The sequence below is a fragment of the Gekko japonicus genome, unplaced genomic scaffold (assembly GCF_001447785.1).
Source record: "Gekko japonicus isolate JY-2015 unplaced genomic scaffold, Gekko_japonicus_V1.1 scaffold4407, whole genome shotgun sequence".
Taxonomy (NCBI): Eukaryota; Metazoa; Chordata; class Lepidosauria; order Squamata; family Gekkonidae; genus Gekko; species Gekko japonicus.
Window position 1 is genome coordinate 21,718 of NW_015160962.1, and position 15,430 is coordinate 37,147.

General features: G+C 48.1%; 1 protein-coding gene across 1 annotated transcript in view; it reads right to left on the reverse strand.

Annotated features, from left to right (window-relative positions):
- The window catches only part of LOC107122307 (zinc finger protein 850-like), a gene marked incomplete at both ends in the record, with an annotated part of 58,838 nt that overhangs the window by 21,181 nt on the left and 22,227 nt on the right, over positions 1–15,430 (reverse strand). The window lies entirely within an intron of this gene.

The window sequence follows — 15,430 nt, forward strand, 5'->3', positions numbered from 1 at the left end:
CCAACACTCCTTCACACAGTGGCCAAAAACACCAGGTGCCCTCAGGAGGTCCAGCAGTGGGGCCGGGACATTAGAAGCCCTCCCACTGTTGCCCCCCCCCAAGTACCAAGAATACAGAGCATCCCTTGCCCCAGAGCGAGAGTTCATATAAGAACATAAGAGACACCAATGTTGGATCAGGCCAATGGCCCATCCAGTCCAACACTCTGTGACACAGTGGCTAAAAATACCAGGCGCCATCAGGAGGTCCAGCAGTGGGGCCAGGACACTAGAAGCCCTCCCACTGTTGACCCCCCCCCCAAGCACCAAGAATACAGAGCATCCCTTGCCCCAGACTGAGAGTCCCTATCTATACCCTGTGGCTCATAGCCACCGATGGACCTCTGCTCCAGATGTTTATGGATGATGCTTCCGTCCTAGATCCTTTCCAGTCCAGCTTCCGCCCGGGGCATGGGACGGAGACAGTACTGGTTGCTCTGACTGACGACCTCCGAAGGCATCTGGAACGAGGTGGTGTGGCGGCACTGTTGTTGTTAGATCTGTCGGCCGCGTTCGATATGGTCGACCACCAGTTGCTGACCCACCGCCTCGCCGACATGGGGATCCAGGGGCTTGCCCTTCAATGTCTTGCCTCTTTTCTCCAAGGTCGGGGACGAAGGGTGGCGTTAGGGGAACAGCAGTCCCGGAGACATCCTCTTGAATGTGGGGTGCCTCAAGGGGCAGTGCTTTTCCCAATGTTGTTTAACATCTACATGCGCCCCCTTGCCCAGATCGCCCGGAGGTATGGGCTTGGGTGTCACCAATATGCAGATGACACCCAGCTCTATCCGATGTTGGGCGGCCGGTCGGGCTCCAGCGTTGCAGGCCGTGGCTGGTTGGCTCCGACTGAGTCGGCTGAAGTTAAACCCGGTGAAGACGGAGGTCCTGGGTCTGAGTCAGGGCGGTCCGGGGTTGGGGCTCCCGATCTTTGATGGGGCGCCTTTGGTGCCAGCGCCAGAGGTTAGGAGTTTGGGTGTGCTTCTGGACTCCTCTTTAACGATGGAGGCCCAGGTGGCAGCCACTGCTAAGTCAGCCTTTTACCATCTTAGGCAGGTTCGGCAGTTGGTTCCCTTCCTCGACCGTGATGACCTGGCCCCAGTGATCCATGCGACGGTCACCTCGAGGTTAGACTACTGTAACGCTCTCTACATGGGGTTGCCTCTGTTGCGAATCCGGAAGCTGCAGCTAGTGCAGAATGCTGCGGCCAGGCTGTTGATGGATCTCTCTGGCCGGGACCACATCCAGCCTGTGCTGCAAGCGCTGCACTGGCTGCCAATAGCGTACCGGATTCGCTTCAAAGTGCTGGTACTTACCTTTAAAGCCCTATATGGCCAGGGTCCGACATACCTACGGTCGGGGATGCAACATCTCCTGGCGATCCCAAGCCCCAAGGAGGCCAGGCTGGCTGCAACCAGGGCCAGGGCTTTCTCGGTGGCGGCTCCTACCTGGTGGAATGAGCTCCTGGAAGAGACCCGGGCCCTGCGGGACCTTGTGCAGTTCCGCAGGGCCTGTAAGACGGAGCTCTTCCGCCAGGCTTTTGAGCAGGAGCCGCCACTACCTTACCATCATTACGAACTGGCCCTGGGAAGAGAGAACGACAGCACAGTGTGGAACTGACATCACTGATTTGGGAGTACCATCTTCAAGACGCCATCTTTTTACTGAAGTTTGTTCTGGAACATCTAGAGCTCTTATGATGTTGAAACATTGTATTGATTGTTTTATGTGATTTTAATCTGTTTTTATGTATTGGCTTACGCCCTATTTGTGCCTCCCTGAGCCCGCTTGTGGGGAGGGTGGGCTATAAATTAAAATAATAAATAAATAAATAAATAATCCAATTCCCTTTTGAAGCCGTCCATGCTTGTAGCTGCCACCACCTCCTGTGACAGTGAATTCCATGTGTGAATCACAGAGAAGCTTAACTTTCCCAAAGCACCACGGAGGCATATCTAAAATAGGTTGGTTTGTAATATAGAAAAATGAGATTAAGCCTGGTCTGCAAACCACAAGGAACCCTTTCATTCTGATCCACCAGGGCAGTTCTCGGGTATCTACTGAACATATGAGGAGGGGGAGGAGGAGATTGGATTAATACCCCGCCCTTCACTTTTGGAGTCTCAGAGCGGCTTACAAACTCCTTTCCCTTCCCGTCCCCACAACACACACCCTGTGAGGTAGGTGGGGCTGAGAGAGCTCTTTTGAGAACTGTCCCTGAGAGAACAGCTCTGCCAGAACTATGGCTTGCCCAAGGTCATCCAGCAGCTGTGAGTGGAGGAGTGGGGAATCGAACCCAGTTCTCCCAGATTATAGTCCACACACTTAATCACTACACTGAACTGCCTCTCATGAGGGTGTGTGATACTCAGTGGTGAATGTCAAACTTTGCTATGCTTGCTTCGGTTGCCATAATGGTTGGGGGGGAGGGCATTGCTGAGGGTGGGGGTGAGTGTTTGAGGGAGGGAGTGAGACCTTTGCTTTTAGGAGATGTAACTTTTCCACCAGACATTCCCTTCTCCTCCCCTTTCCGCTTTCCCAGGAGAAGTGACCTTGAGCACATTCTTGGACCATCTTGAACCATCTTGGACTCTCCCCTGGTTGGCATGGCAATTAGGCAAAGTGTAGATGTGACGTATGCTTGGGAGTTGGATGGGACCTGTTCGATCTTCTATTATATGTTTGTACCCGCCAAAAGACTTCAGTTCTAACATGGTGACTTTCGGATCTTGCATACGCTCCAATAAACTAATCACTGCCAAAGTGAGAATTCTTGAGTATAAATGGACCGGAGTATGACATCGTTTTCTTGATTCTCTTTTGTTTTCCATGTTACTCTCTGTGTCTTTCCTTCAACCCAGAGAGAAGCCACTCTTCATAGCCAAGTGGCTGAAGGCAACTTTACACAGTCAGAGGTGACCCAAGAGAAGGGAAGGGGAAAGAGATGGAAGAGCAGAACCCAGAAGGACTGGGAACTGGCAAGACAGCAAGGAAAGGCCCCCAATCCACCAAGGCTGGGAGTGGTGTTGAATGCAAGGAAAGCCCAGTGCCAGAGATCCGCGATCAGCTCACTGATATCTCAGACATACATCGCCAATGCTTCCGGCAGTTCCGCTACCATGAGGCCGACGGGCCCCGGGAGGTTTGCAGCCAGCTCCATGGACTTTGCAGCCACTGGCTGGAGCCGGAGAGGCACACCAAGAAGCAGATCCTAGACCTGGTGATCCTGGAGCAGTTCCTGACCATCCTGCCCCAGGAAATGCAGGGCTGGGTGAGAGGATGTGGGCCGGAGACCAGTTCCCAGGCGGTGGCCCTGGCCGAAGGTTTCCTCTTGAGTCAGGCAGAGAAGAGGCAGGCAGGACAGGTGAGGGGATTCCTGGTATTTCCAATTTGTGCAACTATTTCTGACCTTATCCGAAACGTTCCCTGTCAGACATCTGTCCAATTGTTAAGCATCCAAGTGGGAGATTTAACGGCCTCCTTCAGCATCCTCTTGAACCAGAGAATTTCTGATCCCTCCAGATAACTCACCAGGTCTCCTGATGGAAGGGTGCAGAGTCTGGGAGGGGGGGCAGGATCCATTCCTTGACCTCTTCTTTTGTTTTTATAATACACTTTATTAAATTTGGGGATATACAGGGATATGGGAAGACAAGGAAGCAAAAATGTAAGTCTTCTGCATATAAACCTTCTTGATTTATCATTTCAAATTACAAAAGGATAAACTGAGACTTTAAAAGTTCATAAAGATTCCTTCATGTTATATTATCAAAACGTTCATATCTTTATATTTCTTTCTTTTTGTTGTTGTTCAGTCGCACAGTCGAGTCCGACTCTTCGCGACCCCATGGACCAGATCACGCCAGGCCCTCCTGTCTTCTGCCGTCCTCTATTTCTTTCTTATCCAGTCATAAAAAGGGAGTCCATCATCCAATGAAATTTTTCTTCCATTTGCCCTTTTATGATCAAAGTCAATTTATCCATTTTCACACTTTCCATAATCTTCACTATTCGGTCTTGTTCAGAAGGTACTGTTGGAAGTTTCTAAACAGTTGCAAATAAGATTCTAGCTGCTGTTAACTACATGATTTATAAAATAGCTTTTTTAATCAAAATCATCTCGTATGCAATTCTGGTCGGAAGGGTGCTGAAGTCTGCAAAACTGTCCGTATAAATGTATGTAGCATGCGTACTATTTCGCGTGTCCACCACTTATGGTAAAATGTACCTACATGGTTTTTTGTACTTCCAGCAACTATTTGGCATATTTTTGCACATTTTAGCGAATCTGTCTGATGTTAAATACCATCTATAAAACATCATAAACAAATTCTCTTTAAATGCAACCGATTTGGTCATTTTCACATTCACTTCCCACAGTTTACTCCACTGTGCAAGATCAGTATTATAACTTAGATTTTGCATCCATTTAATCATACAGTCTTTAACCACATCATCTTCCATTTTCATTTGCATTAAAAATGCTTACTTTTTCTTAATCAACTTATCATTGGATGTACATAACGATTTTTCAAATGCACATTGTTCTAAATAAAAGCCAGCTTTTATCTTTAACATATCTAGATTCCGTTCGAGCCCTTGCCCACCAATCTAGATTAACACCTTCCCTTATTAGTTCTTCCTTTGTTTTTAGGGATCCTTTCTCATCCAAAAGATCTTCATATCCAAGAATTTAGTCTAGTGAAATTAGGCATGGTTATGCAAAGGCTTCAAGGGGTGAGACCTATCTCAGGGTTTTAGAATATACCAGTGGTAGGATCTTTTCCCAAGTTGATAAGGATTTTCTTATCAAGTGATTTTTCAAGTATTTATGTCCAGCTGCTTTTCCATACCAAACAAGAGCATGCCACCCTATCGTTAAATCATTCCCTTCTAGAAGCGGAGTAAAAAGACACCAGGGAAAGTCCGGTAGCAAACAAGTTGCTACGGGCCATGGACGGACTTTCCCCTGTCTGATCACTGCAGCGCTCTCTCATGATCAGGTCATCCCGACTCCGTGCCATTGTTAAGAACATAAGAACATAAGAGACGCCAATGTTGGATCAGGCCAAAGGCCCATCCAGTCCAACACTCTGTATCACACAGTGGCCAACATTGGTGTCTCTTATGTTCTTATGATGAAACAAAAATGAGTCCAAGTTTCTTGCATGACAGGTAGTGTTGGTGCTTCCGCCTTAAATGTGTTTCTTGTAAACAACATGTGCATTTAATTTCTTAAGTTACTTAAAGAATTTCCACCTCTTCTCTGTTGAATTTAAACAGTTGATAGTGGTTGAAAAGATTTTTATTACTGTTTCATCCTTCATGGACGTCCTTTGTTACTACCTTCAACTCCGGATTTGGTCTTCCTGCAGGCTCAGATTCAAGTTCAACTCGACCAGATGGGGGCTGCTGATACTTCTTGATCTGTCAGCAGCGTTCGACAGGGTTGACCATGATGTGTTAACCTACCGCCTCGCCGAAGCTAGGATACGGGGGCTTTGCCTTGCAATGGCTAGCCTCCTTCCTTCAAGGCTGGGGACAGAGGGTGGCGCTTGGGGGGGGAGTTGTCCTGGCCACACCCACTGGAATGTGGTGTGCCGCAGGGAGCAATTCTCTCCCCCATATTATTTAATATCTACATGTACCCCCTCGCCCAGATTATCTGGAGGTATGGGCTGGGGTGTCATCAGTACGCCGACGACACCCAGCTCTGTCTACTGATGGCCGGCCACCCGGATACGGCCCCGAGAGATCTGGAGGAGGCGTTACAGGCTGTGGCTGGATGGTCACGTCAGGGCCGACTGAAGCTGAATCCATCTAAGACAGAGATGCTGTACCTGAGTCGTGGGGGGATTGGGACAGGGGATTAGGCTCCCAGTCTTCAACGGAGCACCACAGGTCCCTGTATCGAGGGTGAAGAGTCTAGGGGTGTTCCCGGATGCCTCCCTTTCTGCGGAGGCCCAGGTCACTGCCCCTGCCAGGTCTGCCTTCTTCCATCTGAGGCAGATCAGGCAATTGGCCCCGTATCTCACCTCCCAAGACTTAGCGGCAGTGATCCATGCAATGGTCAGTTTCAGACTGGACTACAGTAACTCCCTCTACGTGGGGCTGCCCTTGACTCTGTTCCGGAAGTTGCCGCTAGTGTCGAATGCAGCAGTGAGGGTGTTGACGGTGACGCCCGTGCAGGCGCACATCCGCCCGGTGCTGCGCGACCGGCACTGGCTGCCTATTGAATTCCGGATCCGTTTATAGGTGTTGGTTTTGACCTTCAAAGCCCTATATGGCCAGGGGCCAGCATACCTTCAAGACCGCCTCTCCCCATATGGGCCCTGTAGAGCACTGAGGTCCACCAGTCAACACCTTTTATTTTTTATTTATTTATAAATTCAATTTATAGCCTGCCCTCCCCACAGCGCGGGCTCAGGGCGGCTCACAAATAGGCATAAGCCGACATATAAAACAAATTAAAACCATATAAAATCATTACTACATATTACATCACAGTAAGTGCTCTAGCTGTTCCAGTCCGATCTTCCACAAAGATGACGTTTTAGTGGTCCCCGGCCCCAGGGACGTCCAACTTGCCTCAACCAGGGCCAGGGCATCAGCTTCTTCAGGAACTCTCAGACGCAGTAATTCCTTTAACGGGCTTTATTGAGAAATCAGGAAAGTTGCTGTAAAGTCAAACTCTTTGGCAGAACTGATTAATAGGACAAAGTTGGGAATTGCAAGACCTTTGGTCCAACCCTCATTTGTATGTCGGGATTACATAGTGCATAGACAGGTTATTACAGTACAAACAGGATGGTGTGAATGTTATCATTTTATGTCTTCCCCCAAGGCCATGAGAATTAGAAACGGCAAAGTTCTCTCTGGCCTCTGTGGAGGAGGCTTCCTTTCACAGTGGTCCTAGCGCAGCTAATCTACAGTTCACTCATACATGTCTTAATCCTCCCCCCCTTTCCGGAATGTCAGGGGAGTACCGGGTAGACAGCACCTGCAGGTGCGGAGATGAAGCTTGGAAATCAGAAGTAAAGAGCTCCAACAGGGTAAACAATAACAGTGTGAAGCTATGTACATCAGAGAACCACAGTTACAAATACACGATCAATATTCAGGCTAAGGTCCGATCCTGACACAGGGCTTTCTCAGCCCTGGCCCCTGCCTGGTGGAATGAGCTCCTGAGGGAGATCAGGGCAGTGTTCCCTCTAAGCTGAGTGAGTGTGAGCTAGCTCACAGTTTTTTAGCCTCTGACTCACACATTTTTGTCTTAGCGCAGGAAGGAGGGCTCCGGAGCGAACTAATTTATGCAGTAACTAAATTGCTTGCTCACAACCTTAATGCCAGTAGCTCACAAAGTAGAATTTTTGCTCACAAGACTCTACAGCTTAGAGGGAACATTGAATCAGGGCCCTGCAGGATTTATTACAATTCCGCAGGGCCTGCAAGATGGAGCTCTTTCGCCAGGCTTTCAGCTGAGACAGTGGGGCGTCCCCCTCCCTCCTTAAGAACATAAGAACATAAGAACATAAGAGACGCCAATGTTGGATCAGGCCAAAGGCCCATCCAGTCCAACACTCTGTGTCACACAGTGGCCAGAAATACCAGTGCCATCAGGAGGTCCAGCAGTGGGGCCAGGACATTAGAAGCCCTCCCACTGTTGACCCCCCCCAAGCACCAAGAAGACAGAGCATCACTTGCCCCAGAGCCCCTAGCTATACCTTGTGGCTAATAGCCACTGATGGACCTCTGCTCCATATGCTTATCTAATTCCCTTTTGAAGCCATCCATGCTTGTAGCACCCACCACTTCCTGTGGCAGTGAATTCCAAGTGTTAATCACTCTTTGGGTGAAGAAGGACGTCCTAGAAGTACTTCCTTTTATCCGTTCTAACCCGACCGCTCTGCAGTTTCATGGAGTGCCCACGAGTTCTTGTATTGTGAGAAAGGGAGAAAAGTACCTCTTTCTTTACCTGCTCTTTCCCATGCATAATCTTATAAACCTCGATCATGTCACCCCTCAGTCGTCTTTTCTCCAAGCTAAAGAGCCCTAAGCGCTTTAACCTTTCCTCATAGGGAAAGTGTTCCAACCCTTTTATCATTCGAGTTGCCCTTTTCTGCACTTTTTCCAAAGCTATAATATCCTTTTTAAGGTGTGGTGACCAGAACTGCACACAGTATTCCAAATGAGGTCTCACCATTGATTTATATAGGGGCATTATTATATTGGCTGATCTGTTTTCAATACCCTTCCTAATAATCCCCAGCATAGCATTGGCCTTCTTTATTGCAGTCACACACTGTCTCGACATTTTCAGTGAGTTATCCACTACAACTCCAAGATCTCTCTCTTGCTCAGTCTCTGCCAGTTCAGACCCCATCAATGTGTATTTATATTTAGGATTTTTGGCTCCAATGTGCATCACCTTGCACTTGGCCACATTGAACCCCATTTGCCATGTTGACGCCCACTCGCCCATCCTTGACAGATCCCCTTGGAGTGCCTCACAATCCTCACTGGTTTTCACCACCCTGAACAACTTTGTATCATCCGCAAATTTAGCCACTTCACTGCTTACTCCCATCTCCAAATCATTAATGAACAAGTTAAAAAGCAGTGGACCAAGTACTGATCCCTGCGGTACCCCACTGCTTACCACCCTCCACTGAGAAAATTGCCCACCTACACTCACTCTCTGTTTTCTATGAACTAGCCAGTTTTTGATCCATAAAAGGACTTGTCCTTCTATCCCATGATTTTTGAGCTTACTTAGGAGCCTTTGATGAGGAACTTTATCAAAAGCTTTCTGGAAGTCAAGGTAAATAATATCTATTGGATCCCCCTTGTCCACATGTTTGTTCACCCCCTCAAAGAACACTAACAGGTTAGTGAGACAAGATCTTCCCTTACAGAAACCGTGCTGAGTCTGCCTCAATAGGTTTTGTTCATCTATGTGCCTACTAATTCTTTCCTTAATAATGGTTTCCACCAATTTACCCGGTATCGACGTCAGACTGACTGGCCTGTAATTTCCCGGATCTCCTCTGGAACCCTTTTTAAAGATGGGAGTGACATTAGCTACCTTCCAATCCTCAGGAATGGAGGCAGATTTTAAGGAAAGATTACATATCTTTGTCAGGAGATCTACAAGTTCACATTTGAGTTCTTTCAGAACTCTCGGATGTATGCCATCTGGGCCTGGTGATTTTTCAGTTTTTAAGTTGTCTATCAGTTTTAGGACCTCCTCTCTCGGGTTGGCCCCATTTACAGCATGGCCCTATTTTATAGCCTGGGCCTGAGACTCTAAACTGTATCAGCCACTGAGGCATCTGGCCTTTTATAAGAGTAGTATGTATGTTTTATATGTTCTAATAATGTGGTTTTAAATGATATGGTATTTATATGGTTGTATTGAGCTGCGGTGGCTCAAGTGGTTAAGAGGCTGAACTGCAGGCTGTGGAAGGTCGGTAGTTCAGCAGTTCGAGACCCGAGTTGCCCGCATGACGGAGTGAGCTCCCGTCTCTAGTTCCAGCTCCTGCCAACCTAGCAGTTCGAAAGCAAGAAATTGCAAGTAGATAAATAGGGACCCCTTTGGTGGGAAGGTAACAGTGTTCCGTGTGCCTTGGTGTTTAGTCATGCCGGCCACATAACCACGGAAACGTCTTCGGACAGCGCTGGCTCTTCAGCATGGAAACGGAGATGAGCGCCGCAACCCTAGAGATGGACTCGACTGGCTTTCGAGCAAGGGAACCTTTACCTTTACCTATTATATTTACATTGTTGGAACCCGCCCTGAGCCCGTCAAGGGGAGGGCGGGATATGAATCCAAATTAATAAAAATAATTAATAAATATAATAAAACAACAAAGTAACAACAGTATATCCTGTGGTTACAATAGCACTACAACAACAATAGAATAAACAATCACAGCAAATAGTCTGATAGATTGTATAATCAAAATATAACAGTAGAATTTGAGCGAAAGTTCTATGTCACGTATAATGTTCTCAGAAACAAAAAAGCATGGTTCTTCCTTCTAATACTCTTTATCTCTATATTCTTATTGTGTATTAGAGTCCATAAATAATAAATAGGAAAATAAATAGCCTGTTTTCCTTCCTCTCCTGATCTCAGCTGCTTGTTCTTCCCACAGACACATTCCTGCCCCTTCCCCTCAGCTGGGTGCTCAGACAGAGCTCTTGCCTAAGGCTTCAGGCCTGTTGAAGAGACGCCTACATTGGTCAAGGGGTCACCAGTCCCTCTTGTCCTTTTGGGGTTTTCCTTAAGAATTGGCCCCAAGGACAGACCGAGCCAGTGTAAGGAGAGGCTAAGCTTGTGAACATCCTTAAAGAGCCAAACAGAGACGCTTAAATTTCCCAAAGAACCATGGAGGCATATCTTCATTTTTATTATTATATTTCTACCCCGCCTTCCCCGCGAACGGGCTCAGGGCGGCTCACAAAAAGGGCACCATGTGCCAATATAAAACAGTAAAACACATAAGACACATAAAAACAACCATTATCAAAATAAAATGCTCAGCGGTGTTGTTAAAGCATTCAGTCAGAGCAAGATGGTAGTCTGTAGATAAAGCTCCAAGCCCGAGCAGAGGTCCATCAGTGGCTATTAGTCACAAGGTATAGATAGGGACTCTGGGGCAAGTGATGCTCTGTCTTCTTGGTGCTTGGGGGGGTCAACAGTGGGAGGCTTCTAATGTCCTGGCCCCACTGGTGGACCTCCTGAAGGCACTGGTATTTCTGGCCACTGTGTGATACAGAGTGTTGGGCTGGATGGGCCTTTGGCCTGATCCAACATTGGCGTTTCTTATGTTCTTATTCAGCGGTACGGTCAGTCGAAGCACTGTGGCTCGATCTTGTAATGGACCATCCCGATACCCCATGTTCCCATAAGGCAGGTGGTGGTGGTGGTGGCAGCTCCTAATTGAAAGCCTGGCGGAAGAGCTCCGTCTTGCAGACCCTGCGGAACTGTGAGCGATCCCGCAGGGCCCTGATCTCCTCCGGGAGCTGGTTCCACCAGGTAGGAGCCGCCACTGAGAAGGCCCTGGCCCTGGTTGCCACAAGCCTGGCCTCCCTGGGGCCTGGAATCATTAATCGATGTTGGGCCCCCGACCGTAGTGCTCTCTGGGGTATGTATGGGGAAAGGCAGTCCCTCAGGTATGTCGGACCCTGGCCATATAGGGGTTTAAAGGTAAGTACCAGCACTTTGAAGCAAATTTGGAAAGCTATAGGCAGCCAGTGCAGCGCTTTCAGCATAGGTCGGATATGCTCCCATCTAGGGAGACCCATCAGAAGCCTGGCCGCCGCATTCTGCACTAACTGCAGCTTCCGGATTTGCAACAAAGGCAGCCCCATGTAGAAAGCGTTACAGTCGTCTAATCTCGAGGTGACGGTCGCATGGATCACCATAGCCAGGTCATCGCGATTGAGGAAGGGGACCAACTGCTGAACCAGCCGCAGATGTTAAAAGGCCGACTTGGCAGTGGCTGCCACCTGGGCCTCCATGGTTAAGGAGGAATCCAGGAGCACACCCAGACTCCTAACCTCCAACGCGGGGAAATATCTAAAATAGCTTGGTTTGTAATATAGAAAAATGATGTTAACCCTGGTCTACAAACCAAAAGAGCCATACCAATTGTCCACCAGGGCAATTCTCATGTGTTTCCTGAGCATATGAAGGTTTGTGATGCTCAGTGGTGTATCTCCATTCCCTTTATTTCCCATGTGACTTTTTGTGCCTCTCCTTCCGCCCCAGAGAGAAGCCTCTCTTCATAGCCAAGTGACTGAAGGCATCTTTACGCAGTCAGAGGTGACCCAAGAGAAGGGGAAAGAGATGGAAGAGCAGAAACCAGAAGGACTGGGAACTGGCAAGACAGCAAGGACAGGCCCCCAATCCACCAAGGCTGGGAGCAGTGTTGAATTCTGGGAAAGCCCGGTGCCAGAGATCTGTCCTCAGGTCACTGCAATCTCAGATGTCCATTGCCGACTCTTCCGGCAATTTCGCTACTGTGAGGCTGATGGGCCCCAAGAGGTTTGCAGCCAGCTCCGTGGACTTTGCAACCAGTGGCTGAAGCCGGAAAGACACACCAAGAAGCAGATCCTGGACCTGGTGATCCTGGAGCAGTTCCTGACTCTCCTGCCCCAGGTTATGCAGTGCTGGGTCAGAGGATGCGGGCCAGAGACCAGTTCCCAGGCGGTGGCCCTGGCGGAAGGTTTCCTCCTGAGTCAGGCAGAGGAGAAGAGGCAGGCAGAACAGGTGAGGGGATATTCTGTCTAGATATGTCCAATTCAAGCAATGATATCTGGCCTTGTCCTAGAGTATCCCTGAGATATATTTATTAATCCTCCAAGTGGGAGATTTAACAGCCTCCTTCAGCAGCGTCTTCTATGAGAGCCAGTTTGGTGTAGTGGTTAGGAACGTGAACTCTAATCTGGGAGGACCGGGTTTGAATCCCAACATCTCCACATGCAGCTGCTGGTGTGACTTTGGGTCAGTTACAAGTTCTTTCAGAGCTGTTCTCTCAAAAGCAGTTCTCTCAGAGCTTTCTCAGCCCCACCTACCTCAAAGGGTTCTGTTGTGGGGAGGGGAAGGTAAACGAGATTGTAAGCTGCTCTGAGAATCCTTCGGGTAGTGAAGGGCGGGGTATAAATCCAATCTCTTCTTCTTCTTCTTCTTCTACAAGAGAATTTCTGATCCCTCCAGATAACCTGGCAGGTCTGCTGATGGAAGGGTGCAGAGTCTGGGAGTGGGGCAGGATCCATTCCTTGGTCTCTTTTCCATTCCATCTCTTACCCCTCTCCCTCGCTGCTGTTTCAGATGTGGGCACCATCCATGAAGACAGAAGCTACATTCCCTGAGGTGGAAGGAGCTTCCTTGGAACAAGGGCAGGGGGCACAGGCCCAGGAGCATGCCCAAGATGCCCTCTCTTGTGGTAAGGACTCGTTGTGCCCGGGTACGATAGGTGCACACTGTGAATTTGATGGGTAGAGAGTTCTGGTCAGGAAAATAATTAAATACTTCTTCACACAGCACAGAGATCATTTGTGGCACTCAATGTCCATTAGCTTTCGTGCCTCTAAAAGGAGATTACAGGAATTTCTGGAGGGCAATTTCGCCCATTACTTAAAATATTCATATCTCATCTTCCTTCCATAAGAGAAACTTAAAGTGCCTCAAAAGAGAAACGGTAGACAAGTAAAGCAGATATAAAGGTTTGTTAAAGATTTAAAAGTAAGACATCTCTAAACAGCACAGTTTCTGCAGCTCAGCAACCGAAAACGGAGAAAACCAAAACTCAGGCTTCCCAAGTACTTACCGTGATTCGGCGGGGGACGAAGACATCTTCGCAGGATCATTCCTGCGGGGACAACAGACGTGCTGCACCATGCTGTCGCCAGGAAGTGATGCCGGGCGACGCTCTGGCAATGGGGCCAGAAACTCGATGGTACCATAGAGTTTTCAGTCCCATTGCCGGAGCGTCGCCCAGTGTCATTTCCTGGCGACGGCATGGTGTCTTACAAGGAATAATGTTCCGGCCGGGGAGCAAGTGTCCCCCACTGGATTGCTGTAAGTACTTGGCAACCCTACCAAACCTTCTAACTAGTACATGAAATTCTTGGTATTCGATGGCACCCCTTGTTGGCAGCATAAGTATTCCAGCTGTAGCCTAAGTTACTCTACAGAAAACTATTCACCGTGATGAAGCAAGGAAATATCAAGGTGTACTAGCTTGGCTTGAGTATAAAGCCTGGCTTCCTTCTGGTCTATACCTGTATTACACTTTCTGCCTCTCTAGGGTCAGGTGGTCCAAATGACCCAATAAAGGGTCCTGATTGACGGAACATTCCAGAGGCTGTCAACACCCTCCTAATCCCCCCACCATCCTGGTTACACAACTGGATACAGGGACTCAGGATTAACCAATGACCACATTCTGGAGTCTGGCCTTGAAAAAGATGAGGGTGTTAGTTCAGGATACTGAACACCTGCAATTCAAACCAGGCCACTTAATAATCGCCTTAACCCCTTGGGGGAACTAGGGTGCTTTGCCTCAGAGTTAGACAGACAGACAGTTTATTACGGCATCCAGCCAGTAAAGCAACAGAGTCACACTGACATTGAAAAACATACTGACTACAGCAATAAAATAGCTAGAATAAATACAAAGGATATATAAAAATACATTAAAAGTAACAACAAATAAGGGGAGAAACAGGGGAGAAACAAATAAATATTACATAAAATATAGGTCAGCAGCAGTGTTCCCTCTAAGCTGAGTTAGTGTGAGCTAGCTCACAGTTTTTTAGCCTCCAGCTCACACATTTTTGCCTTAGCTCAGGAATTTAGGCAGCCGCCAAACCACTCACTTATGCCACTAATGCCAGTGGCTCACAAAGTAAAATTTTTGCTCACAAGACTCCACAGCTTGGAGGGAACATTGGTCAGCAGATCAGCTTAGCACTAAAACCTGATTTAGCGGGCCTTTCGAATACAGCAGCAGGCGGTACAGAATTTGGCAACCGCTTTAGAGGTAGACTGATTTTCATCTGACAGCAAATAGTTTACATAATCAGATTCTGTCATATCAGGATTTAGTTTTTACAATAGCTTCCTTGTACCAGGGACACCTGAGGAACATACGCGAGATAGTTTCAACTTCCCTTAAGCCGCATCTGCAAATTTATTTATTTATTTATTTACATGATACTTATATACCGCCCATAACCCCTAATGGGTCTCAGAGTGGTTTACAGACTTACTACTATATAGTAGTGATTAAACCTACCTAGGGCCACATTTCACAAGGGGAGGGACTCCCTATCAGCACCCTGTTGGCAGCGCATTCTCTCTTCCCGGCTGGCTCCGAATGTTGTTGTTGTCTCTGGCATCTTCCGGTTACCTGGCGACCTTCTTCCGGAGGCTCGGTGTTTTGTTTTGTTTTTGTGCGCGAACGCCCTTCCGGCTGCAGCTTCCGGCTCACGTCCTTCCGGCTCCAGCCGTCCTGCGTCCACTTTGCCTGCGTCCCGCGTCCTGCATTCGCTCCGCCTTCCGTCAGGTCTGGTCATCCGGAATTCAGCTGTATTCCAGCTGTAAGCCTTTTTGCAAACAGAATTCCCTTGTACTGCCCTCAAGCACTGCTGAGGAGGGAGCTGAACACCTGGCCAAAGAGTCCCATTCCCCTTGTACTGATTGGGATGGTGGGCTTTCGACTCCACCATAGTTCCGTGCTTCCAGAAGAATTTTTACTTTTGAATATCTTTCCTTGCCCATATGAGAACGATCACTTTCTCTCTCTCTCTCTCTCTCCCTGTGAAAGAAGCCAGAAGTATAAGAGAGACTGTGGTGCAGACAGACAACAACCTTCCACTCGAA